We start from the raw sequence: 14,961 nt of genomic DNA, 5'->3' as shown, positions 1-14,961 counted from the left end.
ACTTGATTTTAATCCGCGCGACTAGTTAACCAGGCGAGACCTGAGTTCTCACAAGAAACACCGACCATAATAATAACAATAATGTCTTTATTAGCATGAACATAAACCTCTGCTGGCAGATTTCACCTAGTAGTCAACATGACTTTCTATACTGTTTTCCCCAATTTATTTTGCTTGATATCTTCATGGTTCAATTTCTCCAAATTTAAAGCTGTCCCGTAAAAACAAGACAAGCTGGTTAATAATCACGTCGATAGTGTGTGCAAAACAAATTATTCATTATCCATTTATCAATGGGAGGTTTTACGATGTCAACAATGAAACCGAAGCAAGTCTTCTTTATTACAGCGTTGCAATTTCTAGCGCAGAATGTTGGCACTAAACTCCTTTTCTTGTACTCTACAATTCACTAAGCCCTTAACTATAGGACCAACCCGCTTTTAAAATAACAATTAGCAGTAATGGTTTTAACAAATTGCAATAATTAACTTACGGGTCCGCTTTCAAAGAGCGAGTGCTACTAATGTCTCATTTCTCCGCGCATTTAAAATGCAGTTTCATGCAGCATAATTCTAATTCATTTCAGGATTCACTCAAACTGGATAGTTTTTGATGAGACTTGAGACAGATTCAAAGGTTTCGGAATTTTCTTGATGAAGTGTACACGATGTCAACCCCCTTCTATGCCATTGCCTTCCTATACAAGTATTTCTAGAAAAAGTTGTTGTATCCGTAGCACAGGAATGCCTAAAGATGTAGATAGGAAAGAACGTGTTATTTTTGCCAATACAAGTATCTTTGTCAGCTATTGTTTTGTTACGTGTAGAGTAGTGTAAGAAAGTGTAACTTGAAAAGAATGAATCCCTTCTGTATAATTACATGAGTAAATGGTAGACTCTAGCCACAGGGTTTCTTTACCTACTAGAAAATCATGCTAGTCCAAATGAAAAAATACTCTTCCTTCACCATATTCCACCCGTTCCGGGGGAGAAAAACAGATTTTTGGACAGCAACGGGGTTTATATTTTCTTGCGCTTATGCAGTTATGCTCTAAATTGGTTACTATACATTAAATCAAATAAACTGAATTACACTTTTGTGAAATAATGGTGTACTTCAATTTACTGGAGAAATGCCTTAAGGGAAAATATCTTCCATTCCACAATCTCCGCTAATTCGCGATGAGTTTGCATTGTTTTGTAGGATCAAGCTTTTTAGGAGACAATGAAATTTCATTAATAAGTTTAATGTCGAAAATAAAGCTACTAATGGCCGGTTGTTTTTTGCGTGGTTCATTACTGTGCAAACTGTAAAAAAAAGGGGAATTGTTTGGAATTATGATTTTTATTTATAATTACCTACAATCGTGCTTTCTTTGTCAGTGGCTCTAGCTACCTGACAAAAGGCGAATAGTCCAGTTAATACTTGAGGTAATTAGTCAGTCCCGAAATTTGAATAAGGATAATATGTGAACACAACGTGGAAAATAACAAAATTATTTTCGCGAATGTACGTACAAAAAAAAAAGTTATGCTGCATGGTACCAAGCTAAAACATATATTATGTATATCAGCATAATTGGAAAAGAACTTTTTTGACTGAGATGATTAACGAGATTTAAATATTTCCAGCTTCACGTTCTCATTCGTTACCACTGGGATTATATTTTTTACAAGACATTACATTTTGTTCGAACAGAGCTTATTTGATTATTCTTTATCTCGTATCCTCAATAAATAGGATTTATTCGTTTTCTCAGTCGTAGCTGCATTTTCGCGATTACACTTTTATTAAACGACGCTAGCAACATGGAAGCTCTGCAAAAAAGCCACAGGAATTTTTGCAATGTTTCCACGTTCATAGCTTCGTAGTAAATTTGTCAGGAAATAGACAAATGTTATACAGGTTTTCATTTGAATGAATACCCTCTTTTTAACAATTTTCAAATAGTTCTAGCTTAGTTTTGATAAATTGGCCTTGCAAGGACGGAAACCATAGATAAAATAGAATGATATTTTTGTCCTTTAAATTTTCTTGCTATTTTCAAAAAAGTAAGTGAGATATGATGGAGAATAGAATGTAAACCAGGCAGCAGTAGATAATTTTCATTTTTCAATCAATACAGAAAAAAATCAACCACTTCCGCGAGAAAATAGAAAAGTTCCACGCTAGAGCTCAACATGATGTCAGATTATTTATAGATGTCACTAGTGTTTTTCTGATGCATTCACGAATAAATCTTATGGTGTGGAAACTTCTCACAGAATTCATTACTATATCTTAAAGCCATTCTTTCGTTGCTCTTAATTACTGTAGCTGTGGTTCACCCACCCCCACAGGAAAATATTCAATGGAGTGAGGCGAAATGACAAAATTGAAAATCTTCCCCCTCCTCGACCCGCATTTTTGGGCTATTTCTCCCTTAGGATTTGAATTAGTTAACTTTTTTGAATAGAAGTCCACCTGCATACAGTGATTCTGTAGCGAAATTAAACTTATTTTATTTATTTATTTATTTATTTATTTATTTATTTATTTATTTATTTATTTATTTATTTATTTATTTATTTATTTATTTATTTATTTATCTATTTATTTATTTATTTATTTATTTATTTATTTATTTATTTATTTATTTATTTATTTATTTATTTATTTATTATTATCCCTCTCCTTTTCTGGGCCTTCAACAGGCTTGCGCCCAATTACAGAGTGATCCGCATAATGCGTTTTAGAGGTGCCTCCGGTACTCCGGTATTTACCTTACGAATTAGGAAAACTGCAGGAAATGTAATGGGGGTTACATTTCAGGGTTTCAGGATAGGCAGAATTCCGTTTTATTTAAAGTTTCATTGTTTACCGATAAAATTAAATTTGTTTGTCCAAAATGCGTCCACCTCACCTTATAAAAATCACCTTACTCCAATTTCCTCAGTAAAATGAACTTGCTTTTTACCTCAAAATTCAAAAACTGATCTCCGCCTTCGACCACCTTAAAAGTAAAAGGGCACAAAATGGAAATATTGAAGTGTATTGAAATTTAGATCAAATAATTTCCCCCTTCCATTACAGTGCTTGAAAAATTGCTTTATTTATTGAAACGTCCAGTATCCCAAAATTATATTACTTTCTAGTACGTGGCCACGATATATCTTACCAATTTAAATAAATGTGACACAATGGAAAATTCCTTCACAACAACACCAATAGGTACCAAGAATAATTAGATCGAATCCTTAAAGATATTTCTACTTATCAATGGCGAGGAGGGATTGTCAAGGGTGGGGCATTCGCTCTTTGATGAAACCCCTAAGGATAAAATCATCAGTAGAGGATAACCAAAACCTACGGAGGGCACTGGTTGTGGAATGTACGGAAGCAATGGATATTGCTGCAGAATCTCTGTAAGCCTTTAGCCTAGGATAAAAAGGTGCTCCAAGCCGAGATATACGCAATCCTAACGGCAGCTGCTCAACTATTAAAAGAAAACCTTACCAAAAGGAAAATTTTTATAGTTACAGGACAGAAAGGCAGCGATTGCAGCATTAGACTCATATGTAGTAGTTAGATTCAGGAAGAGTCCTTGAAGGCATACAAGGATAAACGCGCTAGACAAATGCAACACAGTCACACTAGTGTGGGCAAAAGGGAGATTCAGGCAAAACTCCGAAAAGAGCACTGCAGAAATTGGTCGAAAATTCCAGGACAGAGCCATTCAAAGCCCTTTCTGCAAACTCCAAACGGGGAATTAGCATCGTCCATCTTAAAGCTAAGTAGGATCAACTTGCGACAGAAATGGTCACAGACCAGTGTCGTTTAAACAAGCACCTGCACAAAATGGGACAGACTGACAGGCCGTTATGCAGGGGTTGTGGCGAGGAAGAAGAAACACGATGATGGGGTTCTACTCTTCTAAATTAGTGGACTGTAGTTTTATAGATTTTATTTATTACACATTACACACTGTACATATTTACACCCATGTGTGTCGTGAACGGACACTTGTCACACATGTTCTCTCGAACTGTCTCAAGAACTACCCTCTATTCACATTATAAATAGTATGGTGGGGTTTTGTCCCTAACACACGACACCACGTCATTTGCCGATGTGAAGCATCTCAAAGGCAAGGGAACACCTATTTGTAAATGCAAAAATTAGACAAGAGGAGGTAACGCCCTATCAAAATCCTGGCTATTTTTTTAAGATACAGGTATTCAAGAAAGGTTGATAATATCGGGGAGCACGACAGACCAAAAAGTCGCAGTGCAGGAACCGAATGTTTGTCACCGAAACAATCTTTGAAAGTTCTAGGGGTTACTATATCCTCCGTAGTTCTTCCAGGGAAAGATTCTTAAGAGATCCTTCAGAAAGTACTCAGGGATATTTTAGAGATACTTCTGAGATCCTTTCAATTTGTTTTGTAGGTTAGTGAAGGCTGTCCCCGGGTGGCTATATTTAGATCTCCCATGGGCCATTCGAATGCTTCTCTCGAAGAGCTTTCATTTGCGGTTGTAGAAAAAATCGCCTGGAAAATTCGCCCCGGGAGATTCCTTGGATTATTTGCCCCTGTACATTTGGCCCGACAGAATACTTTTTCGCCGGGTGTGTATTTCCCATCATCGGGTCTCATAAGATTCAAAATCCCATTGGAGTGGTCTTTTTTGCATTATATTCCATTTTATAATAATAATAATGATACTTTATTAGTGTAGTTTATCACAAGATATTTACACAAGTCAAATTACAATAATAATGGACAGTTATAAGAATTTAATTTCGAAATATTCATCAATGGAATACAGAGGATTACTTATCAGTGTTTCTTTTATGCGTTTTTTAATTAAGTTTGTGTTCAGACTCTGTATATGCTTAGGTATCTTGTTATAAAACCTTGTAGCCCAATAATTAGGTCCATATTTTGAAGTGGATAGCCTCAGAAAGTCATTATACAAGTTCTCACTGTTCCGGGTATTGAATGCATGAAAGTCCTTATGAGTGTTAAAACACTGTAAGTTAGCTTTCGCATAGCATAGACACGAATATACATATAATGAATAAAATGTCATTATACCAAATTCTATAAACATAGGCTTACAATTCGCTCTATAAGGTATTCTTGCTATAATACGGATAGCTCTCCTCTGCAGCGAAAACACACTTTTGGCAGTAGGAGCATGGCCCCAAATAGCAATGCCGTATGCCATATGCGACTGACAAAGGGCGAAGTACGCAATCCTTAGCACATTAGGGGATACATAGTTCGCTAAGTTACGTAGCGCAAAGATGTTGCCTGCTAACTTAGTCGAGACATAATTCACATGCTCATTCCAGCGTAGTTTGCAGTCCATACGCATACCTAGGAATATGCTATTATGACTAAATTTACCAGTTGTCGTAAACGGTCTAAGTGCAAAAATAGAGGTCTGAGTTTTATTACGATTCAACGTTAAGTCATTAGCGGCGAACCACATTTCGGCATCGTTAATTGCAAGTGAACTCTTGGAAATAGCATCGTCTAAACTATGACTGGACACATTCAATGTAGTGTCGTCGGCAAAAAATATAGAAAGTGCTCTACTAGAGTAATACGGCATATTGTTAATGTATATAAGAAACAGGAGCGGTCCTAGGACGGAACCTTGGGGAACTCCTTGTCTTAAATGAGCCAAATTGGATATTGAATTGCCAATTTTTACTGCTTGCGTCCTATTGAAGAGGTAGGATTGTATAAGTTTAATCGCCATATTGTTTAAACCATATTTTTTAAGTTTCTGTAGCAAGACATTGTGATTAACACAGTCAAACGCCTTGCTCAGGTCACAAAAGGCTGAAACAGCATATTTACCTTGCTCGAAACACAAAACGGCGTTATTGACAAATGTAATCAGTGCGTCGGTTGTCGCTTTTCCATTGCGGAACCCGTACTGATTCGTGTAGAAGAGCTTGTTCGTTTCAAAATAGTGTCGTAGACGTTTTTCGACAATGCGTTCAAATACCTTGGAAAAAATAGGCAGGAGTGAAATGGGCCTATAATTTGACATATCTTCAGCGTTGCCTTTTTTGAATAGGGGTAAAAAAAGTGCCACCTTTAGGCAGTCAGGAAAGGTACCGGAACGTATGCAACCATTTATCAACAATGTTAGCGGACTGATAAACATGTTGATATTTCTTTTTATTTATTTATTTATTTATTTATTTATTTATTTATTTATTGAATACTCAAAACAACAGATACATTGTATCCAATGACAGTTTTGAGGACTAAAATAACTCTTAAATTCCGTGATATGAATTATGAATAAAAATAATTGATGAGTATAAGGTAACGAAAAAACAAAAAAAAACTAACTAAATAATCATTAACTGTTTCTTAAAATGCGATCATGTTAAATCGAAAATTTCCAAAGAATGAAAGCTATTAAACGTTGTCATCATGCGTGTAATCGGTGCTGTGTGATTTAATAAAATGGATTTAGATTGAGGTATCTTAAATAATATGAATTTACATCTAGTTCTGTGGTCCGGAACATTGAAATTAATTAGTGAGAGCAAATGTGATGAACTCACTTGATTATTTAAAAGTTTATAAAAGAAAATTAAAAGATGATTTCTTCTGCGGTCACTCAAGCTTTTTATACAAAATGTTTGCAAAAGATCCGAATAGTGGTCAAAGAGGGGATATGTTGATGTAAGTCGGTACTGCATACGTCTTATGAATTTTTTCTGGACCATTTCAATGGCCTGCTGGTATTTATTTGCATAAGGTGCCCGTATAATGGATGCATATTCAAGATGTGGCCTGACCAGTGTGTGATAAAGAATTTTATACGTACTTCCGTTTTTAAGATCTTTGGAAGATCTGAAAATGAAGCCCAGACTTGAATACGCCGCTTTAATTTTGTTTTCAATGTGAATGTTAAAAGACAATTTCTTATCAAAAACGATACCAAGATCGTCTTGGTAATCTACAGTTTCCAAAATTTGACCTGCCAACTTGTAATGAAATATTGCATCCTCTCTTTTTCGCGAGAACCTCAACGATTTGCACTTTTTAATATTGAAATGCAAATCATTTTCCTTACACCACTGCATCTAGATCATATTGTAGCTTCAAACAGTCGGACAATGACCGTATTGGATGACTCAATTTGAAATCATCAGCAAAAAGTAAAGGATCACTAAATGTTACAACGTCAGGTAAGTCATTAATGAGTAACAGAAAAAGGAGAGGGCCAAGATTGGATCCTTGTGGTACTCCCGAGGAAACATTAAACGTATGAGATGTGCAGGAATGAAATGTAACCCATTGTGTACGCTCTGCAAGATATGATATAAAGAACTTTAGCAGGCGGTCGGAAAGTGGTTTACGCTGTCGAAAGCTTTCGAAAAGTCAGTGTATATGACATCATATTGAATTGCTTTTTCTAAGGCTTTCGATACGTTTTGTGAGAATTCAACTAAATTTGTTACAGTGCTCCTACCCTTCATAAATCCATGCTGTTTATCGGATATATAGATATGTTTTGACATGATTGTATATGCGTTTTTGCAACACTTTTTCAAATATTTTGGCAGGTGCCGATAAGACAGCTATTGGTCTGTTTGCAATGTTTTTCTTGAACCCAGATTTATGAAGTGGGCATACTTTTGTTGATTTCCATTTAGAAGGAAATTTGTTAGCTTTAATTGAAATATTAAATAAAATTTTAAATACGGGAACAAATATATCTTTGCAACCTTTTAAAACATACGCAGGAATACCATCAGGTCCTGAGCATTTCTTGGGCTTTAATTCTTCAATTGCTTCACCGATTTCTATCTCATTTATCTCTGTTATACACAATGGTTCCGAAACAGTTACTTTGGTATGGTTTGGTTCAATTTTGTAAGTCGGAGGTATTTGTTTGTAAACTGATGAGAAATAAGTCGCAAAAGCATTTGATATTTCTGAGGAATTGCTGTACGTGACATTGTTGAGATACATTTCCTGCTCCAATGACCGGTCCTTTCGCAAGTTTTTAATATGTGTCCAAAAGGCATTCATGTTGGACTTCATCTCGACCTCTAGATTGGACAGATATTTTGAATATGCACTTTTTATATCGACTTTAATTTTTTTGCGCAGACATTCGTATTTCATTTGATGGAAATATTTATTGCTATTATTCCTTTTTAAACGTTTAAAATGGTAATGTTTCTCACCTATATCACGAATTATTTTATTGTTAAACCAATAAGGATAGCTATTGTCTTTGTTTGTTGCTTTTTTACGCAGAGGCACACAGGAATAGATAATTGCGTATAAAATATCATAAAACTCATTGACTGCTACATCAGGATCCGCATAGCGATTTAAAGAATCGAAATTTGTAGAGTTCAAGTAATAGTAAAGTTTTAAAAAATCTGCTGCTTTAAAATTAAACTCAATGTCCCTTTCACATGAGTGATTGTTGTTATCGTTATTAATAAAGGTGGATGATGCTTATCTTCTATACTAATAGGTGATTCTTTTGTTACCTCTAGATTATCTAAAGATGACAACACTAAATCTAATGTGCGATTTAAAACATTTGTTACGGTATTAAAGGACGTCAAATGATACGCGGATTTAAAATTTTCCAAATGTTTAACAGTTTTAGATGGTTTCTGTAGGTCTGGAATGTTGAAATCACCTACAATAATAAGATTACAATCATACATTTCCTTCACCTTATCTAAACTATTATAAAAAGATAAATAGTAATTACTATTTGACCCAGGAACGAAATATATCACAAAAAGGAGAAATTGTAGTGAATATTTTTTTAATTTAAGACAGACACATTCATGATTATTATCAAATTCCACAATCGAGGCATTATACAATTTTTTTATTGCAATTAAAACACCCCCGAAACGTTCATTGTCAGGTCTATCTTTCCTGAATACATTGTACCTAGTATCAAATAATTCTGAATCTTTGAAAGTACTATTTAATCCAGATTCCGTAAATATAACAATATCATAATCATGACCCAATAAATTTAAATAAATGTCCTTGCATTTTGTTCTTACACTTCTAACATTTTGGTAGTAAATAAAAATTAATTCATTTTGGCTCATAAAAACAATAATAAAATAAAAATATCGCTGCTATTACAATAAGTAAGATAAAAAATACATGTACAATTATTACGAATGAATGGTAGTAGCATATGTTTCCTTCAAAGAGATTAATTCCGCTACGGATTTTAGTTCACGCACCAGGCTCGTCTCGTTCTTCCTTATGTATATATTTCCGTTTCTTGTCCACAGAAATTTGTAATTTTCTTCCCTCTTAAAAGCTCGGGCTTTCGCTAGCAATTGACGTCGTAGTGGTGTCAAACTTTCGTTAATGTAGATGGGCGCACTTATTGTTAAACCAATATCAAGGGTTGTTAGGTTTCGTTTGATTTTTCTTCTTTGAATTAATTCCTCTTTCAAAGAACGTTGGACAAATTTACAAATAATAGCTGGAGGGGGACCGTGAATACTTTGTTGTCTTAACCGATGGCATGCGTCGATATTGTTGCTGTCAATAGTAACGCCTAAAGCGGTACCTATTTGAATTATGATCGAGGCCACATTTTCATGTTTAAGGATCGGAACTCCGTAAACTTCGACCGAATTTCGCCTGTGATACTGATCAGAAGAATCAAGTTGCAATTTTAGAGCTCCTACTTCTCTTTCCAATTGAATATTTGCCGTTTTTACGATCTCAATGTCTTCCACATTTTGATCAATGCGGTTATTGATTTGGTTAAGCTCTCGGGCATTATCGTCGAGCTTAGAGTGACACAGATTTAATGAGGCGTTTATTTGCTCTTCTGCATGCTTATGAGAAGATTCGATTTGAAGCAACTTCCGCATCAGGTCTGCATTTGAAAGCTCATTGGAACTTGTTAATGATTTTTCTAAATCATCACATTTGTTGCATTTCCATATATCGGCGTTTAACTGCCTAAGTTCAGCGACCGTTTTATTTACACACAAAATATGATAAACAAATTTGCATTTGGAACATTGAATTTTAGAAGATAAGTCATTATCGTTAACAGCGCATGCACATTTTGCACATAACGTTGACATTTTAAGTACGTTGACGACTTCTGCACCAAAATGAATTGACTTAACTATAGTGTAATACTTGCCCAGGTCTATTAAATTTAGTTCAACCTGATTAGGTTCACTATCAATTAACTACCACTGCTTATTAAATGATTAAGTCTCGTATATACACTTTACTATTAAGAAATCTTGCAGAGCCGACACACTGCACGTTCTAACGGTACCTTGGCAACATTGTAGTAGGTACGAGTTCATCCCATAGATGTCTTTTGACATTTTAAGTGTATTGATAAAACTTTTGACTATTGGGATGATGTACATGGTTTCTTTTGTTAATAGTGTACGGGTGTTTCTCTGTTATTGTTTTAAATCTGTGTTTATCCATCGTATAATTCCAAAAGAGTATGTAAGTACTGTTGTGGCATATTTCTATCGCGTAATTTAATTATTATTATCATTTAGTGATAAGTGTGTTATGTATAAAAACAATTGATTTTATAATGCGCCAAAATTAAATACTGATTATATCTATCAAACGAGTGAATCGTCGAGTTAGTTGCTTTTAAGTTCTTGATGGCGCAGCTTAGTATGTTTGCAAAACTGTGGACAATTTCCTTAGATATTGTTAGATAATGTACCTTACCACGTTTATCTACTTAGGCCTTTATTGTTCACCGTTCTTGAAATTAGGAGACTGTACAAACCACACGATATTAGTTGAAATTTAATTAGTGTAATTAAATCGAGGAAGAAAAACAACTGCAGCACTCAAGATGTGATTTTGCATAACCACTATGAAAATAAAAATAACCCATACTTCCAATATAAGCGTGAACTTTGCAGCAAATAAGGAAAGGAAAGCGGAATCGCAAAAATGCTCTCCCAGCAACCTAATTAACTGTCATAACTTTAACTTAATAGCTTTTACCGTTATTGCAAGTGTGTTGTGGGACATCAGCTTAGCTTGTACATTATTTTTACGAAGTGCCTGATTATTAGATTAGTGTAGTACATGGAATAATTGAATTAATTTTTCAATCTAGGCACCGCAATGACAAACAACTTATCGTAGCTTCAGTTAATTGGCACATTTTTTACACGCGGCAGGAAACGAAACGAATTGCGCAAAAGGTTTTTTTAGATTTAATTACGTAAAATCTTACGCAGTTAAAAATGCAGGCCTTTGCGCTTTTATTCAGTTTTTGTAGGCAGAACCCATACTCATAGTTGACATTTATCTTGCAGAATAAAAAGCTTCTCCTAAGCTAAATTCAAGATAGACATGACTAGCTACCCTTCCAGATATCCTTCACCGTTCACATTTATAATTTTAATGGAATCTAATGTATTTGATAATTGCATACCTTCCTATAATTTAACCGCCCTCGTGAAATTCATTTACGGCGACAGAATAAATCTGCATTTTGTAACATTTTTTCAAGTGATTTTTTTTCTTCACTCACAGTCGGTCTAATGCAAGAATTACTAATGGTAAAGTGACACGAGGAGTTCGTGTTGCGGTAACATACACGATTATTGAACATAGATTGTAACTGATATACAAGATTACTTCATTAACCCCCTCCCATTATTAATGATGCAGGTAACCATCGCCCCCCTCTACCACTCATTTTGGAAGGACGCCATGTTAATTGCGGCGTTTCAATGGAAGTATAAGATAACTTACATCGACGATAATGGTCTACAATTTGTGCTGCAATGCTCCATAAAAATATGCAAATTGTGCAATTTAGATGGCTTGTACTTTTTGCGTTATCTGAGTGCACGGTTTCGCCATAAATCTTTTTCATAAACTTTAACGAACGTGTTCTATTATGTTTAACATAAATTTTCTGATGTTTATGAAGTTGGATGTTATACCTACAGGACTGATGGCATAATTAGGTACTTACTTTGTAAAACTCTATTAATACATACCTGTACCAAGTCAACTACAGTTTACTTGAAATAAACGACATAGTAAATACGAGCTGTTTATGGAATCTGTTTCAAGCTTAAATTGACTCGAAAATCTTAGAATCATGTGGACGTTAAATCTATACATTATACTGTAGGACAGTTAGTCAGTTTTTTTTCTATATAAGTGCGTTTATCAAGTTGTAACGATCTATTTACTGCATTACAAAGTATTTGTTTGCGGTTTATTACTTGTTCAAAGATCCCCGAAACCCTGTAGCTCCATCTATTGTTGGAATTTTAACCGCGCAGATTGCACGCGCCCTGATTTTTGGTTGTCGTCCTTAATGTACCTCTTCGGTTCGTGAACCGTATCGATTTACACTTCGTTTAAACAAACAGTTGAGGTAGAACGCATGGAATTTTAATTGTCATCATCCACAGGCGTTTGGATACATAATTTGGGGAATCCGAAGTAATCAATTTGACGGGATTCGCCTATAACGCCTATAGTGAGGACTGTACTCCAACTTCAATCGGCAATAACATTGTTGCATTCATTTACGATTAGCCCTCTTATTTAAGAGGTATGTTATCAAAGAAGAGGGATTACCTTCGATTTCTTTTAGGGTTAGGGTTTTGGTTAGAATTGTGAAATGCTTTATGAGTTGCCTGATTCGGCCTGAAAAATGGACTTTCGACCTTCTTCGGCAAATTCAAGCTCGGTGACGTTGTGGCAAGAGACACCGGCTGGAGGCAAACGGGCAAGGGTCAACCTTACAAAGGAGGGTATCTTCAATGTATACAGAGCTACTAGGCACTTCGCTACTGTATCTGCGAATTAGGTTGGAGAAACACCTCAGCTGTGGTAATGGGCTCAATGTGTTTCGGAATGGGACTTCGCAGTTCGCTGTTCTTAAATGCCAAAAAAGAGAATAAGTGGTGTCGCACCCAGTGAAGGCGTTACAATTCGAATCCTGGTGTGACTTTCAAATTTCCAATCCAAATCCAAATCTCCTCTGTCGCTTTTCTGAAGATAAACATTCTTCACAGTCGATCCCAAACCATTGAGAAGGACAAGGACTGCCTGCTATGTCTCATTTTCATGGATTGGATTGGAATCAGAGCAATCAGTCGAGGTTTGTTGCTGTCGTTGGCCAATAACATCCCCTGGGCCATTTGTGTTATGGTTGAACCTTCAAAAATGACTTTGTTACACTGCAGAGAACTATAGCACCGAGTTTGACAGTTTTTGTGATCTTTTCCCCCTAATGTCCAAAAAAATCCGTGAAAGACAACAGAAACTTTCCTTCCGAAATGGAAGTGCCCATTGATGCCAAATTTAAAAAAAAAGCTTTCCAAATAAGTTGCCGGTGATTTGTTTAATACCTTCTATTTCATTTCTCTAGCTCCCAAATGTTTCCAGGATCGCTCAAATATTGAGCGTGAACACCGCGTTGCCTCCAGTCCATCGTGCAAGAACGTATCCCCCGACCATGGGTCAACTCTCCCTGGCTTTTCATTGACCTTATTAACGCTTGTTCTATGGTGAAATCTAACCATGCTCTATTTTTGGGGTCTACCCTCTACCCCTTTTCCGCACTCACTACGGCCGACCAAGATTGAAATTAAAAAATGTCTGCAATTTGACTTACGGGACACGTCCGGCCTCATTTATTGCAAAGCGGTGGCAATGCCAAACCAACCTCAGATTCGGCAAATGATCACGACTTTTATATGGGTGACCTTATAACTGGGTCAAACCATCCCCACGAGTTCAATTTTATTCGCAATAGAGGTAATCATACACTGTCAGATGCAGGATCTCATTTGTTCAAATTGGTGTCAAACAATGTGGGCCTTATGAAAGGACTGCAAACGATTAACTTAAAAAAATTAACAATTAACCTTAAAGCTTTAAAACGTTGGGAGTGTAGTAGATTCCTGCTACAAATTTTATACAATATAAGGATATAATATAGGAGATGTTCTGTACCAGTAAAAAATGGCAAATTGTGGGATTAGAATTCACCAACTGTGAGGTTAGAGTCTTAAACCGTTACACCAAACTGGTATTGCAATTAAATACAATTAAAGGCATCCGACCTAGTTAACAATTCGCCATTTTGTAGGCGTCTATTAATCAATGTGTGGTCCATAAGATGGTAATTGATTCACATGTAAACCCACGACGTGGCTAGAGTGGTACCTAGTGGCAAATAAAATATTTTGGAGTTTTGACTGGACGGTGTAGTCTTAAAAATTAAAGTTGCCAGTTGATTCGCATTTTGAAGACAGTAGAGTTAACCATACCGTGTGATCTCTGAGAAAATTTCGCGTGTTTGGGCTTCCGTTGTTGAGCGTTGTTGTTAAACGAATTCTGGGAGAGTTATTGTTAAAAGAAAACAAGCCTACAAATGAAATTATGAACAGTCTTTGTTTGCGGAACTTTTTTTAATGTAAAGTTGATACTTTCAAATTGTCAATAAAGGAAACCTCCAATTTAGTGGGTCCATTGCGATTATTTTTTAGTAACTGCGTATAAACGGTTGTGTTATGATTACTAAGTTCGATATTAAGTTAGTTCAGAAAATCGTGATCACGAATTCAGAGAACATTTTTAAAGGGAAATTAGAGTGGTTCGATCTAGATTTGAATTTTCATTAATATATATCAAACTTTATGATCACTTTGTGTTTAATTTTTCCAGGAAATAAGCTAAAAAAGTAGAATTTGAAGGGAATTTTCAGGAAATGAGTAAAGGTGAAATTTTCCAGTAAGTAAGTCACAGTAAAAAGATTTCATGTTAAGGACTATTCGAACCCCGGAGGTCATTTGAAATTCTCTCGCTATGAAGCGGTACATGTGTAAATTTCCCTATACTGAGCAAAGCACAAATTCGAAAGAAAAAAAATCTTCGCGAATTGTATAAATTAAATAGCTGCAAAGGCGAAA

At 35.5% G+C, this 14,961-nt stretch overlaps 1 long non-coding RNA gene across 1 annotated transcript in view; it reads right to left on the bottom strand.

Moving 5' to 3' along the window:
- LOC116166193 overlaps positions 1 to 14,961 on the bottom strand; it is a 104,609-nt gene that overhangs the window by 46,945 nt on the left and 42,703 nt on the right. The gene's annotated exons all lie outside the window — the stretch shown is intronic.

The sequence above is a fragment of the Photinus pyralis genome, unplaced genomic scaffold (genome assembly GCF_008802855.1).
Source record: "Photinus pyralis isolate 1611_PpyrPB1 unplaced genomic scaffold, Ppyr1.3 Ppyr1.4_LG3a, whole genome shotgun sequence".
In the NCBI taxonomy this organism is placed as follows: domain Eukaryota; kingdom Metazoa; phylum Arthropoda; class Insecta; order Coleoptera; family Lampyridae; genus Photinus; species Photinus pyralis.
This window is presented reverse-complemented; position numbering and strand designations above follow the sequence as displayed.